The 16,923-nt window shown below is 38.4% G+C and overlaps 1 protein-coding gene and 1 pseudogene across 3 annotated transcripts in view; one reads left to right on the top strand and one right to left on the bottom strand.

Moving 5' to 3' along the window:
• PDE3A (phosphodiesterase 3A) overlaps nucleotides 1-16,923 on the bottom strand; it is a 253,482-nt gene that overhangs the window by 159,351 nt on the left and 77,208 nt on the right. The gene's annotated exons all lie outside the window — the stretch shown is intronic.
• LOC139005367 (melanoma inhibitory activity protein 2-like) lies at nucleotides 10,791-15,918 on the top strand (annotated as a pseudogene).

The raw sequence follows: 16,923 nt of genomic DNA on the forward strand, positions 1-16,923 counted from the left end.
AGAATATGGGAGAAAACCCATGCAGACAAGGGAGCATGTACAACATCTACACAGACAGTAGCACTGGTCAACAATCTTCCTCCCCCCCCCCCCCCCCCTCAACAACATTTTAATGAAATTGTGTTTATCTATCAAAATGACGTATTCAAGGACCTGCTCTGTAGTAATAAACATCAACATAGTTGGATCTCAAAAAGTTGGGTGAAGCCCTAGCCGGTTTGGCTCAGTGGATGGAGCGTCAGCCTGCGGACTGAAGGGTCCTGGGTTCAATTCCCGGTCAAAGGCACATGCCTGGGTTGTGGGCTTGATCTCCAGTAGTGGGCATGCAGGAGGCAGCCAATCAATGATTCTCTCTCATCATTGATGTTTCTATCTCTCTCCCTCTCCCTTCCTCTGTGAAATCAATAAAAAATATATTTTAAAGAAAAGTTGGGTGAAAAAAGTCATGGAAAAATAAACACAGTATAATTCCAATATTACAAGTCAAAATATGCAAAAATAAACCTTATATATTTAAAAGATTCTTTTTTTAAATATATTTTATTGATTTTTTACAGAGAGGAAGGGAGAGGGATAGAGAGTTAGAAACATCGATGAGAGAGAAACATCCATCCCCCACTGGGGATGTGCCCGCAACCAAGGTACATGCCCTTGACCGGAATCGAACCTGGGACCCTTCAGTCCGCAGGCTGGCGCTCTATCCACTGAGCCAAACCGGTTAGGGCAGATTCTTAAAAAAATCTATTCAAAAAAGTAAAAGAATTATGTTTATAAAATTTAAGATATGGATGAACTGTGTAAGGAAGAAAGGAGGATTGGATCATGGTAGTGTCTCCAGAGAGCTAAAAAAAAAGATACACTACTAGTAATGATCTGTTTGTTTGTTTTTTTTTAAAAAAAAGTATTTTATTGATTTTTTTTTACAGAGAGGAAGGGAAAGGGATAGAGAGTTAGAAACATCCATGAGAGAGAAACATCAATCAGCCACCTCCTGCACACCCCCTACTGGGGATGTGCCCGCAACCAAGGTACATGCCCTTGACCGGAATCGAACCTGGGACCCTTCAGTCCGCAGGCCGATGCTCTATCCACTGAGCCAAACCGGTTAGGGCATGATCTGTTTCTTAAGTCGAACAGTAGAGTATCAGTTTGCTACTCTTCATACTGTACATATATCATACACCCTCTTTCACATGCATCATAGTCACAATTAAAAGGTTTTATCTATAAAACTTTAATGCTATAACCCACCAGAACTGGGATTATACCAAATTAGACACTATTTCTAAGATCTATTTCCCTATTTGAATTTTTTATTACTGATTACTGAAAAAAATAAAACTAAATGTCTTACAACTAAACTACTTGTAAGATCATACACAACAAGCTTGTACTGAGTGTCACTTAAAATATGTTAACACATTTAAAAGGTTTACTGTGTTGGTAAATAATCATTTCAATTTATTTGAAAAAGAGAGTCTATATACACTTTTTAATATATTTAGATATTTAGCTGCATTTGTTCCCAAAACTTTTGCCTTTTAATCCAAGCCAGATTTTAAAATTCCTCAAAACAAGATTAAGCTACACATTCCAACATCTAAAAAAATTTCTGAGGGAACCCTGATAAGATTTAGACTTTAAACCACTCTTTATTTTTTCTCAGGATATGGCGAGTCACTCGCTACTTACTGTTTTTCTGAGACATAGTTCTTAAGATGAGTTGCAGCTGTGATCTTGTGGTCATTTTGATTAATAAAACCCCTGAGGGATTCAGAGAGATATTTAACAACCAAAGAGTGCATGGTTTTATATCTAACTGAATAGTTGCACCTTTAGTAAAAAGGAAAAAAGAAAATGGTCCCTCACTTCAAGTTTCCAGAATTTCCCACTGATTGGGGTTTGCAGTGGCAGTGGAGGGAGGAGTTGAAGCTGCTGGAAGGTACAAAGGCTAACCCTCCCCGCCCCCCATAAAATTGACCCAAAGAGACCAATTATCAGGCAGCAGAGATTTTCCACTAAATACTCTGGGGGGGAAAAAATGAAAGAAAAATACATTCCATTAGCTCAACTTGTTAAAAACACTGAATTGCTTTATGCAACTGCTAAGGAACTCCTTCTTGGTTGTTTTTTCTCATCCATTTTTCCCAGAAAATATGTTAAACATTCTAAATCCTGAGCCCAATTCTGATTAGAATCTCTGAGGGTGACCAAAGAATCACCTAGGTTAGGCTGACATACATTAAATTGTATGATTCTACAAGCGACTACAGACCTTAAGTGGGTAGAGATGTATCTGTCTCTTTCAGTGTCAACTCAGGTTCACCAGTATGAACATAAGGGCTGTTTATGGTTCACACATTTTCTGACTAATCATGTCAGTGCCACTCTGCTCCACAAACATTCTAAATGTTACCTTCTCCCTTACATCCTGAGTGCCAAGTACAGGAGCCTGCAAGCATATAACAATATTCAATAAATATTTTTTTTTAACGAGAAGACCGGAAAGATAGCCTTAAGAGGAATATATATCACATATCAAATATTATTTTGGTTATAAAGTCTAAGCTTCTTTACTTCTTTGAAATCGGCAGCTTTAAATAATATTAATTTATCTAGAGTTCAAAACCCTAGAATATGCACATGGTTTTTCCCTTTGCAGTCCCTACTCTAGGATTTTAAGTACTGAAGAACTTGAGACAATAGAAGACCGATGGATTTGTCGCTCCTAAACTAGTAATGTTGCTCTGTGCTATGGAAAGGAGAGCCCAGAGGAAAGAGAGAGTATGACCACACTCCATCTCCAGCAATGGGGATTCCTGGAGAAGCAGCACACAGGAAAGGAGATTAATGTAGGCCAGCGGTTCTCTCCTTGGGCTGCATGTTAGACTCATGTGGAAGGCACTTTCAAAACACCAATCTCTGACCCTGCACAGGAGTTAATGGATCCAGGAGGGAACCTTGCACCAGTCATTCAAAAGTTCCGAAGGAAATTTTAGTGTCCAGGCAGGGTTGTAAAACACTTGTAGGCAAATTAAACATTACATTGTTCTCTACCTACATGCACACCACAAAATCCTATGGCGATATTAAAGAATTCAAATGCTAGATTGCTCGCCAGATCTGTTGGCTCAATTTCCATGGTAAAGCCTGGTAATCTGCCATAGCAAAATAACACAATAACACAGTTATTTCATTGTCTCACAGTTCTGGAGCCTAAAAATTCAAGGTCAAGGTGCCAGCATGGTCAGTTTCTGGTGAAAGCTCTGTCCTTGCAGATGGCCAGCTTCTCGCTGTGGCCTCACTTGGTGATTGAGGGGATAAGCTGAGCTTCATAATCAGATGGCCCTAGGTTCATCCCCTAATAATAGTGGTCATACTTGAAACCAGAAAAGGCCCCTAAATGTCAGCCCACTCAGACATCATCAATTCTTCACTCTGTTCCACTGAGCTCAGATAGAGCCTCAGAATCCTTCTTAACACCATGTTCCTAATCAAGTAGAAACAACACTCAATATGAAACCCATTTTCCATCACTATTCTAAACACTACTATCTTATGCCATGAAGTCCATCAACAAATTTATTCATTTCATTAGACAAAGCTTTAATATATATTTTTAAAAGAGTACCCTAATATGTACGAAAAATAATGGATGTTGCTGAATGATTGCTGCTAAACAAGTCAGAAAAAACACAACACAAAACAATCTGAGTTCTGTTAACACATGTGTTAGACATAGAACAAATCAGGAAAGTGATTAATTTTTCCAGCTTTACTGACATATAATTGACATATAACATTGTGTAAGTTTAAGGTATACAACATGTTGATTTGAGATACTTGTATGTTGTGAAATGATTACCACAGTAGTATTAGTTAACAGTTCTATTACCTCACATAATTATCATTTCTCCTTTGTACGGAGAACATTTAAGATCTACTCTCTTAGCAACTTTTGAGCCTTTAATACAGAATAATTAACTATAACACCATGCAGTGCATTAGATTTCCAGAAGTTATTTATCCTGTAACTGAAAAGGTGTCCCCTTTGATCCCCATTCCCCCCACTCTCCAGGACCAGCAACCACCATCCTATTCTCTTTTTCTATGAGTTTGACTCTTTTTTTAAGGTACCACATATAAGTGATACCTTACAGGATTTGTCTTTCTCTATCTGACACTGCACTTCAGCATAGTGCGCCCAAAACCCACCCAAGTTGTTACAAATGTCATAAATTGCCTTCTTTCCCAAGGCTGAATAATATTCCACTGTGTATATACACCACATCTTCTTTATACATTCATCCATAGATAAACACTTAGGCAGTTGTCATATCTTGGCTATTGTGAAGAATACTACAATGAACATGGGACAGATATCATTTATAAAACCTGATTTCATTTTCTCTGGATATATACCCAGAAATGGGATTGCTAGATCATACAATAGTTCTATTTTTAATTTTTTGAGAAACCTCTATACTGTTTTCCACAGTGACTGCACCAATTTACATTCCCACCAACATGAAGGTACCCTTTTCTCTATATCCTCACCAATATTTATCTCTTTTCCTTTTGATGACACCATCCTAACAGGTGTGAGCTGATATCTCATTGTGTGTTATTTTATTGTTGCAGCATTACCGACGTCCCCTATTCCACCCCCTCCACCCAGCCCTAGCCTCACCCCAGACCTTCCCAACACTATTGTCTGTGCCCATGAGCTATGAATTTATGCATATATGTTCTTTGGTTAATCTCATTGTAGTTTTAATTTGCATTTCCCTAGCGATGTTGAGCATCTTTTCACAGTATCTGGTCACCATGTGTATGTCTTTGGAAAAATGTCTTTTCAGTCCTCCTGCATGCTTGCTTGCTTGCTTGCTTGCTTTATTTATTTATTTATTTATTTATAATTAAATCTTTATTTGTGAAAGTATTACATGTCCCCCTTTTTTCCCTATTGACCCTTCTAGCCTGCCCCGCCCCAGGCCTTCACCACCCTATTGTCTGTGTCCATAGGTTATGCATATAATGCATACAAGTTCTTTGGTTGATCTCTTCCCACCCTCCCAGCTCTCCCCAACTTCCCTCTGAGATTCCACAGTCTGTTCCATGCTTCTATGTCTCTGGATCTATTTTGTTCATCAGTTTATTTTGTTCATTAGAGTCCACATATGAGTGAGATCATGTGATACTTTTAGCTTATTTCGCCTAGCATAAGACTCTTAAATTATTTTATTTGCTTTATCGCTATTGAGTTGTATGAGTTCTTTATATATTTTAGAAATAACGTCTTATCAGAGATATGATTTGCAACTGTTTTCTACCATTCTGTAAGTTGCCTTTTCATTTTGCTGATGGTTTGTTTTACTTGCAGAAGCTTTTTAGTTTGATGTAATCCTACTTTTTCATTTTTGTTTTTGTTTCTTGTGCTTTCGTTGTCATATCCAAACAATTGTTGCCAGGAGAAAGAGATTAAATTTAAGAGATGATTTCCAAGAAGAGGTAGAGATGGAATCAAATTTAGAAGAGAAGACACAATTTTCCAAAATCATTTTTGGCAAAAAAAAGTCATTTAGAGTTCCCTGAAAGCCCATAAAAGAACAGTTGTCCCATGGGAATATCTATTTTGTCTGCCTTCATTCTCCACACTGACATTTAACTTCAGAATTATTTACAATTAGAGCACTGTTAAGCTGGGTTAAATAATTTTTCGTGTTTTGATATCCTAAATAACTTACTATTTCCCTACTTCTTCCACACAATATGAATTTTCATATCTCATCAAAAGTATGTGTTGTATTAAAAACTATTGTGCTTCTCTAGACATTATTCAGTATGCAGTATCTTTTTAAAACATATAAAAGTGCCTGTGTTTAGTAAAAGGAAATTTTATGTGTTTCTAAACTGGAAAAGTTCCTAAATAATTATTATCACCAACATAGCATTTGAATTAATTTATCCACTTCTGCAAGAGTCTATCAGTTTCTCTGATGAACCAGCACCTTGCAGAAGTATGCTTCAGGAAAGTGACTTTGAAGACAATGGGAAAGACTGGAGAGGGGTGAGAGGCTAGAAACAGACCATGACCACCAGCGAGGTGGGAGATGACTAAATGGGCCCCGGCTGCGGGAATAGAGCGGAGTTGACAGATAGAAACTGACAGGACATTACAACATAGTAAAAGTGAGTAATGAAATTCAAAGGGCAGGCTAAAATGGATCTTGGATGTCACACTCAGGTAACTAGAAGGATACTGATTGCTGGGGAAGCTAGAAAAAACTGAAAATTTCAGTCACTCCAGGCTCAAAGAATGGCTTGGAAACCCTTCAGAGTTAAACATGAACATATGTCTCAAAATATGCCCCCAAAATAAAAATTAAAAATAACAAGGGGAATGGTGCGAAGTGATCTCTGCCTCCTCGTGCTCTGTGAGTCATGATTTTCAAGCCAACCATCACTGGGTTCTGAAATGCGGAGAAGCGCTTGTGAGCTCCAAGGCTTTGGACTTGGCTTCCCAGTCCAGCGTGGAATTGTGAGGGCTCGAAAAATTAGACCACGTTAGCGATACACGGACTGACAAAGTGGCAGCCTCAGAGCATGCAAAATAAACTGTTTAGTTACCTCTCCTCTAGGGTCATTTAACAAAAAAACTCCTGCCAGTGAAGACATCTGAAACTTGGAGAGGGTGCCTTGTGGTTCTTCCACCCTTTGTGTAGAGAAGTCCTACTAAATCCAATTACGGTGCTTGCCAATCCATGACTACCGTGCAGTGAACAAACACTTCTCAGGCACTCGTTTCTAATTCCTCTCCACAGTAGTTAGGTTAAAAGTCATAACAGCAACAGAAAATAATTCCCTGAAGTCTAGCCTGTCTGAAGCTGCATAATGGTGGAAGAGGAAGTGCAGGCAAGACCATCAGTACAACCTGAAACATTGCTGTCAGGGTAACTTGAGCTGCCTCTTGCATCTTTTTGTTTTTTTAAATATATTTTATTGATTTTTTTACAGAGAGGAAGGGAGAGGGATAGAGAGTTAGAAACATCAATGAGAGAGAAACATCGATCAGCTGCCTCCTGCACACCCCCTACTGGGGATGTGCCCGCCATCAAGGTACATGCCCTTGATTGGAATCGAACCTGGGATCCTTCAGTCCGCAGGTCGACGCTCTATCCACTGAGCCAAACCGGTTAGGGCGCCTCTTGCATCTTGATATATAACTACAATTCGCACAAACTTACTAGGTGTCTGATGCCATGCCAGACAATTTATCATTATCGTTTCATTTAAGGTTTACAGTCAGTCCTATTGATAGATCCACGTTATAGGGACAATTTTACCGATGATCGAATAAGATCCAGAGAAATTAAATATCTTGCCCCAGATCAAAGGCTAGTGCAGGCCTCAGTCGTCGGCCTCTTTAATTTCGACAAAAGCTAATGATAATAAGCACTAGACGCAAATGCAAAATATGTAACATTTAACGTTAAAATAAAAGAAAGCAAGATTCTGAGATAGCTCAGAGTATAAAAGGCAATACTCAGACTTAATAGCAAATGAAAAAATAAATGCCATAATTAAGTTATAAATAGAGTTCAATCCTAGTAAAAACAATGTTGCAATCTTAAAACCTAAACAATGCAACCTACTTTACTTGAGCTTAAAGGACAAAAGTCACAAAGCAGGCTACAAGAGGCAGACTTGCTATTAATTTAAATGAGTGTTTAAAGAAACGTTCTTATCCACTGAACAACGTTCCACTGTTTAATTAGCTCAAACATTCAGATTTTAAGTGGATATCCTAACAACACATAAGAAATACAGTCCAAAATCTAGGAAAAGATGCCAGAAGATGCATTTTCAATGCTTTTAAGAGAGTATCACATACTTTAAAAAGTAAATCACAAAAGAGAGCTCTTTAAAAACTCTTTTATATAATCAAGAGTAATAATTCATTTTTATAAAACATTTAAATGCCGAAGCATTTAGGTCTATGGGGCGATGGGAAAAATACCAGGCAGGAACATAGGAAATCATTGTACAAAGCTTTGGGGCCTGGGTGTCCTCCGCTTTTTAAAAAGGGGTTTGGGTTAACCTATCAGGGGTTTGGGTTAACCTATCTTTATCATTCATTACCGAATTAAAGATTCCTAGACACACAAACAAAAGGAGTGGAGTTATCACTGATCTCCTTTCTTTTATCTTCTTTCTTAGAGAAGCCTTTGCAGAGATTTCACATATTTATAATTTATAATTTATTGTTTCAACCAACTCTATCTGCTATTGCTCAAATTGGAATTTTCTAAAGGATGAAAACAACCAATAACTTAGAATTTATGTTTAACAGCTGTCCTCCTTTACTCCCAATTAGATAAAAATTGAGTGTACTTATAAAAATAATACACTGGTCAAGTAGTTCAACAACCAAGAAAAAACTTTGGAAGGCATATTTAACAAAGGCTGCCCACCCAACAATGAGAAAAACAAAGAAGTATCCAAAAAGCTAATAAAATTTGTGTTTATTTCTGTAATTTTTGAACTCAACTCTGGAGTTCAAAGGACAATTTATTTTTTTGCCCTATAACCATGTGATGGGAAACACACACTTTAGATCTCATTTTAGCATTCAAACTAAAAATGAGTGCTGGAGAAAGGCAGGTTTCATTAGTAATTGGAGCAGGTGACAACTTCTAAGGAGGAGAAAAGGAAGAAATAATTTATCCTAAAATTCAAATCTTATCTGTCACACACAAAGCCACATTCAGGTAATTGTTAATAGATTAAGTCATTTCCATATTCAGAATGAATTTTTCTGCAGCATCAACTACACAAAAAAGCAGAGCCAGAAACACAAAAATAGACAAAATGGCCCCTTACTATGAGACATTTTAAAATAATGTACTAGTCATTATTTAGTCTTAAAGCTACACTAAAAAAAAAAAATCCACATTCACAATATTACTCATGGTCATGCATCATATCACAGACAGTCACCTAAATACAACTCAGAGCACCCTGTTCAATGGGTCACCACCTGGCACTTTTTCATCTCTTCCACCACCTCCTCATTATATTGAAACATATGCAAACTATTGATTCCCAGTAAGAATTCTTAATTATTAGAGCTGTTAATGGTTGACATGCTTTATAAAAAATTTAAAACCCAACGTATTTGCTTGTAGAACAGAACTAGTTCTCTTCCCAGCTCCTAACTGTCAGTGCAAAGTGTTTGTGTTCCACGGAAGCATCCTGTGTCTTTGCCTGACTTCCACGAGGTTGGCTGTCAGGGACTGGAATGGGAACCATTTCCATGTTGCATAACACAGTTCAGTGTACTGGACAAAGGGTGGGGCCTCTGGACTCCCAGTGACTATTTGAATGGATCTCTAGGGAACATGCTTTTCAAGAGGCAAAAGAGAGAAAAATAAATGGACCAGAGGGTCAGGTTTTAACCTGCTGACTTAGTTCATTGGCTCTTCACACTCAGCAATGGCCTCTAAACAGCTTCCATATAAACACAGTTTCTTATTAATCCAAAATCTCACAAGGGGAGATCTAAGATGAGTAATATTTTTGGCACATATTTGTATTATTTATGCTACTTCCTTCTTCTGGAACACTGGTTTCGATATAGTCTCTCAACTTCTAAGAAATAAGAATCATTTGCTTTCCCCATTTTATCCATCTCTAGGATGTTCAACTTGTATATTTCCTATTTTATTTAGGATATGCTAGCATTTTAAATAAAAGTACTAATGACATTTAAATTCTAGAATATGTAAGTACTAAGCTTGGAAAGCTGGTATGAAGGGAATCACATCAGAGTTGTAAGCATGTGTTAGGCTACAACTTAATATGAACTAACATAAAGGACACTCTGTTCTTGAAATACATACACCGTAGAAATGGAAAAAATGGCATACTAATGAAGAGAAGAAATGTGTAGAGCAACCTCCAGTTTCACCGACTTGTATCTTCAGAAAGGAAGTTTTGATGAACTAAGAAAACACAGAATTTTTATAAGCTATATGTAACTTCATATCTCTAAAAAAATAAAAATAAATAAATAGGGTATAATGAACCTAAGAAACAGAAGTAAACAGTTATATACAAAGAGCTTATATGCTATGGCTAATCCTCTAATTTCATTTTAGGATTCTTTTATATGCCATTAGCTGCTTCTTAATTGATAATACTGAGATTTTCTTAGTAGTATAAATAAAGTATGATATTTCATAGGTTCATAACATGGTGAGAGTGTTTCTCCTAAAATATTTAATTTTCTCTCTATAAGGTAAGGTTTGATGGTGATTAGTCAGTTATATCTGGAAAGCTTTAGAAAAATGATTTCAAAGACAGGAACTCATTCACACAAGACAAATTCATGTCTGTGCCCATATGTCTCTTTTTATTCAACATCAGACCAGCCATTTATAGTCCTGAGCCAGTCTCTAAGAACAAAGAAAATTTGCATCACACACCATCCAGCTATACCTCAGAACCCAGACAAAAACAAACAGGCTTTGCCCCTCCTCCCCGGCTCCCTGCAGCTGCCTGGCCTGAACCAAAGAGCAAGTGGGGCTGCAAGGAGAGGGCAAGTCACAGGCTCTTGAGGGGACTGGCTTGTTCCTTCAGATCACCTGGACACAAAGGTAACATAGGGGCCAGACCTAGGCTCTCCATGGACACTTGAGACCTGCTGACACCATTTCCTCCACAACTCCGTGCAACCAGCTCTGCAGTGGTCTGGTCCGGTTGCCTGGTGCCAGCCAGTTTGGGTTCTGATGGAAGCTGAGTGTTCTCTGCTGCTTACTCTTGGCTCAGTCAGGCCCTGGCTGAGCCATGTACCTAAGGAGCCCAGAACTGCCCCTCAGCTGTACTTGGGGCTGGTCCTGGAAAAACTACCAGGGTTGTGGCAGCATTGCCTGAAAATATTAGAAAAGGTCCTAATCCTAATGGTTTTCCGTGGGAATTGCTGATAGGTGCAGCTATTGTTGAACTGTTTGCTGTTTTCTTGTTTTTATGGAGAAGTTTTTGATCGATTAGAAACCAGTTTTATGTGGCAAGAGAGGAAAAGTTTGCTGTAGCACTTTCTACATTAATGGAAGAAAGATGTAAACTACTTGAAAAATTTAGCCTCATACAAAAGCAGTATGAAGGCTTAGTCATTACAGGATTCCAGCTTCGAAGAGGAGTCAACAGAAGCTCAAAGTTTGGAGGCAATCTGTGAAAGCTGAACAGTTCCAAATCTGCATTTGAGGAGGAAATACTCTTTCTAGAGAAAAGAGTTAAAAGAAGAGACATCGAAACATTCTGAACAAGATGAATTGACGGTGGATAATTAAAAAAGGATACAGTCCGTAGGAGATGAATCAAAATCACTCAAATCACATGTCACTGAAGCCAAATGACAGCCTTCAAAATATTTCAAATGAATGAAGACCCACTTAAGATAGCTATAAAGATGCTTTGAGTGAAAATTTCTAACTTCAGGAAAGCTGGAAAGAACTTTTACAAGAAGTTGAATGGAAAGTACAAGTAAGTGAGCTCAATAAACGGAAAATAACATTTGAAGACTCCAAAGTATATGCGAAACAAGTTCTATATGATAAAGAAAAACAGATCAACTCTGGCTGAATGCTTGCTAAAGATGCAATACTGTGCTGCTCCGCATGGAGAAGATTTAATGGATGATAACTTGGAATTGGGAAGAAGAATAATTCAAAAAAAATGATAACCAAAGGGAGCTTTGAAGAAGCATATTCATGCTGCTAAATTAAAGGCATCTTTAAAAACCCTAGAAGAAGAAAGGAACTAAATTTTCACTCAGTTATCTGAAGTAGATAAAACAAAGGAAGAGCTCACAGAGCGTATTAAACATCTCTAGACTGAACAAGCATCTTTGCAGTCAGAAAATGAACATTTTGAAAATGAGAATCATGAACTAAAGCAGACATTTAAAGGAAGGACTGAACTGTATCAAGAAAAGGAATTTACACTTTGGGGAAAATTAATAGTAGAAGAAAATTACTGCTTAGAGCAGCAATTTTCAACTGGTATACTGTGACACACTGGTGTGCCGCAAGAATTTTTTTAAACATGCAATACCTGACTATTTAGTCAGGGGCACTGGCCTCTTTTCCTTTGGATTGTTAAAAAAAAAATGATAATAGCCAACACAATATCCATCCGGTGTGAATGCCCTGTCTTGAAACATAAATAAATAAGTCATATAACAGAGTTGCATCTGATTGGTTGATTCTTGGTACTGAAATCCTTAATATATAAGGATAGGCACCTGATTTTTTTTTTAAAGTCACTTTGGAGAAACAAGGGTAAGTAATTACTACTACTATTTTTTTTAAATCAATCAAAATTATACCTTTTATTTTCAGATCAGCAAGCAATATATTTTTTGGTGTGCCGCAGAATTTTTGTGATTAGTTTAAGTGTGCCTTGAGATTAAAATAAAAATGTTGAAAATTGGTGGGTTAGAGAAACAGGAGAAACTTTCTAAAGCATATGAAGAGAACAGCCTGGCAGCTAAAGAGCTGGACAAAGTGAGCCAAAGATCTTGCAGAAGAAATGGAGAGAACCATTCATTCTTATCAAGGGCAGATTATTTCCCATGAGAAAAAAGCACATGATAATTGGTTGGCAGCTCGGACTGCTGTAAGAAACCTCAATGATTTAAATAAAAATCTTACGACATACAAAAAATTAACTGAAATAGAATTTAAATGTGAACTTTTAGGAAAAGATCCTTGTGCACTTGATCTTCCAAATACAACATTTGGCGAAGAGCATTCCCTTGTGGTCCCTCACCACTGGTTCGACTTTTATCTGAAGCAAAAACTTTTCTTTCCCCTCCAACTTTGTTAAAGGGTCTGCTCAGACTTTCACCTTTGTTTCCATGGGGAGGAGGAAGTTTCAGAGGCCCAGGGAAGTGGTTCCCAACCTTCCTAATGCCACGACCCTTTAATACAGTTCCTCATGTTGTGGTGACCCCCAATTTCATTGTTACAAATTGAACATAATTAAAGCATAGTGATTAATCACAAAAACAATATGTAATTAAATATGTGTTTTCCGATGGTCTTAGGCGACCCCTGTGAAAGGGTCGTTTGACCCCCAGAGGGGTCGCGACCCACAGGTTGAGAACCGCTGCTCTAGACCATCAGATTACTAAAGAAGAATAGCCAAGCTGTGATGGGCTATTGTCATTTCCTCACAGGAAACCTTCTGGCACTGGGTCCCTTTCAACTCCATGGGAACAAAGTCATAGGACAAAAATCCCTCCATTAGGCCAACCTTATCTGATCTAGTTCCTCCTCCAGAAAGGCAAGGACTTAGAAGTTTTCATTTCTTTTTTTAAGACTTGTTTGGCATTGATAATAAAATCAGCTAGTTCTTTTGCCTTTTGCTTTGAGATCTACTGATGTTCAAAAAAGGCATGAAATGCGTGAAGTAGAGGTGAATTAGATACCACTGCAGTATTTAGGAGAGCTGTTATTACACTGAGGTCTTAAACTTTCCTAGACTGGAAGTTTGAACCATGTTCTTAAATATCTACAGCCTTTTTGAAGTTAGCAAGGCATACTTCCAAATACTACAACTTTTGCTGACATATTGGAAAGGATTAAAAGATAAATACTTGATGTTAACAGTGAGTTTCATAAAGTGGAAACACCTCTCAGAAGGTCACTAGGCTTTCCACTTGCTCATCCTTCACACTCTGACTCAGCGTAAGTTATAATTTGTTTTCTGCCTTGAATGTGTTCTCCAAGTTGCAAAGCGGAGTTCTCACACACCCAAGTAAACCCACACAACCTTTGTTTAGCACCAGATTGTTGTTATGCTACAACTCTTACCCCCTAGCAAGACCTGATCAGCTCAAAATTTTGACATGCATCTCCCTTTGAAATAAAAGTACATTTGATGTATTCATCAAAATATGACATATGCCTGCACTGGCCCATTGATAATCTATGTGCTACATCTTCTCCTAAAGATCATGCTTGTCCTCTGAGAGGTCTCATCTTGGTCAGAATAAAGTCCGAAGATCTCAACATGGCCTACAAGGGCCACTCCATGGTGTGTCCCACCGCCTCCTCTATGACCTCTTGTCACCTTTGTTCCCCTACTCTGCCCTCACCACTGATATTTACATTTGCCATTTTCTCTGCCTGGAATGAATTCTCCCAGATTTGCATGCACATGGCTTTTACCCCTGAAAACAGGAGATGTCCCCTTATCAGTTCAAGCTCCCTTAGCCATCTTATATTAAGTAGTACTTATGGTCCATATCCACGTACCGATTCCACTCAGCCTGCTTGACATTACGTCACAACACTTATTCCACTGAGATATTATCTGAATGAAATTTCAAGTGAACAGAAGATCTGTCCATTGTTAACTGGTATCCTAAATGCTTGAAATAGTCCAGCACATAGTATGCATGAATGCACATTTACTCAAAGAGAGAATAGATGGTCCTTAAAACGTTTTGACAGACTAAGAAGAGAACAAGGTTGAAAAAGTTGGAGCCCAAGACTCAAACTCAACAACTCCAAGGACACTCACTCTGCCACTCACCAATCTCGTTCCCTGCCTCACCCAAATATGAGATTAGTTCAGGCAATGAACCCTCTTGGGAAGCGTTGGGTTAAAGATCATAGTTCACAAGCAAAGTGATGAGGCTGGAGGAGAGCAGAGAATTACGTTCCTCCCTCGCCTCATCTCAAAACACTCAACACTGTACACGACACGATTTCTCACTAGGCACTTAATAATAAATGACTGCCAGAAAGCATGACCATTTTTCTTTTACTGAAGAGGAAAAAAAAGGGGGGGGAGGGAGCTGACACTTTCTCGTGATTTGAAATTATCCGATTGGACAAAGGGAGAAGCCAGATAGTTGTAGTAGGAGAAGCAGGCTCCCCCAATTCTCCCTAAATACAAATGCTTTGTAATACTTTAGAGGGGAAGGGTTTCCTTTCAGACATGTGGGTGAGAAAGGGAGGAGGGGAAAATGCTCAGACGATGCTATTTTGAAGCTATTTGGTAAGAATGGCTATTTCCCCTCTGATATTCTTGAACCACCAAATGTCATGTTTCCATGCCTGCTGCCTGGATGCTATCAAAGGCACTACTCTGAGGTGAGAGGTGGGGTCACACGCTCATCTTCTCACATGCTGCTACTGCTGCTGGTTTTTTTAAAAGCTTTGTGACCTAGAAAGGAGATGTACGGTATGAATGATGCACCGACTGCAGAGAGCATTGAGCGTCATCAGTCTATTTATACCTCCAGGAAGGAAAAAATGAGTACAGGCCAATGACTCTCTACTCCATGGACGGGGTATGCAAAGATCATCTGGAAGAAACAATAAACACAGTGAGGGAAGTATTTTTGTCCGTGAGGAATAAAAGGTGAGGCCATATTCCCATTTCCTTGGTCTTTCCAAAATTCGGTTTGCTTTTAAAGAATTTCTAGTTGATTCCTGATGTTTCCCACTACGTGTAAAGCAGTCGGAGTCCCAGTTAAAGGCATTACCACCCACATTTTAAAAACTGGCTTTATTCCATGTATGCATACATACTCACATGTGGCTGTAATCTGCAGCCATTTGGACACGCTATAAATTTGGAGGGAACGTTTTTCAGGCTTAACAAAGTATTTGGAAAAGCCTTACAGATACTTGTGTGAGTTAACTCAGAAAAAAAGGGGGAAAATGAGAAGATTTACATGGATTTGCACAATATGGTAGAAATTTTTTTTTCCCCAAGGTATGTAGTCAGCTTCTCTTAAATGGTGAACTATTTCCAGGACTAGGCAGCGGAATGCACCCAGGTACAGCTGTTAACACTTATTCCTGCATCACTGGAGAATTTAATGCCAGTCTTTACCTCTAGACTTCTAGTAGTTGTTTCTAATATAAACAGAATAGTGTGGGGCCCAATGGAAGTGATGCTGTGGAACCGACCCATGTATGTATGTGATGCCTGCCAGCTTGATTTGCTTTTGGAGTTATTTTACTAGCAGTGGTGATGGGTTTGCTGACAACTGGCAAGAGTATGAGGTGTTTTCTAAGGCTCAAGATTAGGTGTTTCCTAGTGTGAAATTTATTGATCCTCAGAGGCTCAAATCCGGTCCTGGATTCTTTCACAGAACACAAACTGATTTACTCTGAACACACCCAAGGTTCATAATAGAAACACTCCCTGTTTTTATTACTATCCAGGTCTCCTCTTCACGCCTGAGGCTGAAAATGTAAGACGTGCTTCACCCTTTTCCTACATTTGCTGTAATCACCTTTGATGTTAATTCATGGAGCACGTACAGTTATTTCATCACATTCACTTCTTCCAGAGCCTGACCTATAAAGGGGTTGAGGCTGTGTCTTGAATTGTTCAGACCAAAGGGAATTAATGCTTTATTTCTTTATTTTTATTGTTGTTTATTGTTGTTCATTGTCACCTGAGGATATTGATATTTTTCCATTTATTTTTAGAGAGAGTGGAAGGAAAATAGAGAGAAAGATAGAAAGAGAGAGAGAGAGAGAGAAACATTGATGTGAGAGAAACACATCAATCGGTTCCCTTCCACATGAGCACCGACCAGGTATCGAGCCTGCAACCAAGGTATGTGCTCTTGACTGGAATTGAACCTGGAACCCTCCAGTCTGTAGGCCGACACTCTATCCACTGAGACAAACTGGCTAGGGCTATTTCTTTAATTTTGAACACTCACAAGGCAATTTAGAGCTTATATATCAGTGATGGCGAACCTATGACTCATTTTTTTTGGTTGATTTTTCTTTGTTAAATGGCATTTAAATATATAAAATAAATATCAAAAATATAAGTCTTTGTTTTACTATGGTTGCAAATATCAAAAATTTCTATATGTGACATGGC

This window comes from Myotis yumanensis, unplaced genomic scaffold, assembly GCF_028538775.1.
Source record: "Myotis yumanensis isolate MYYU_CA2020_CCGP unplaced genomic scaffold, mMyoYum1.0.hap1 SCAF_3, whole genome shotgun sequence".
Taxonomy (NCBI): domain Eukaryota; kingdom Metazoa; phylum Chordata; class Mammalia; order Chiroptera; family Vespertilionidae; genus Myotis; species Myotis yumanensis.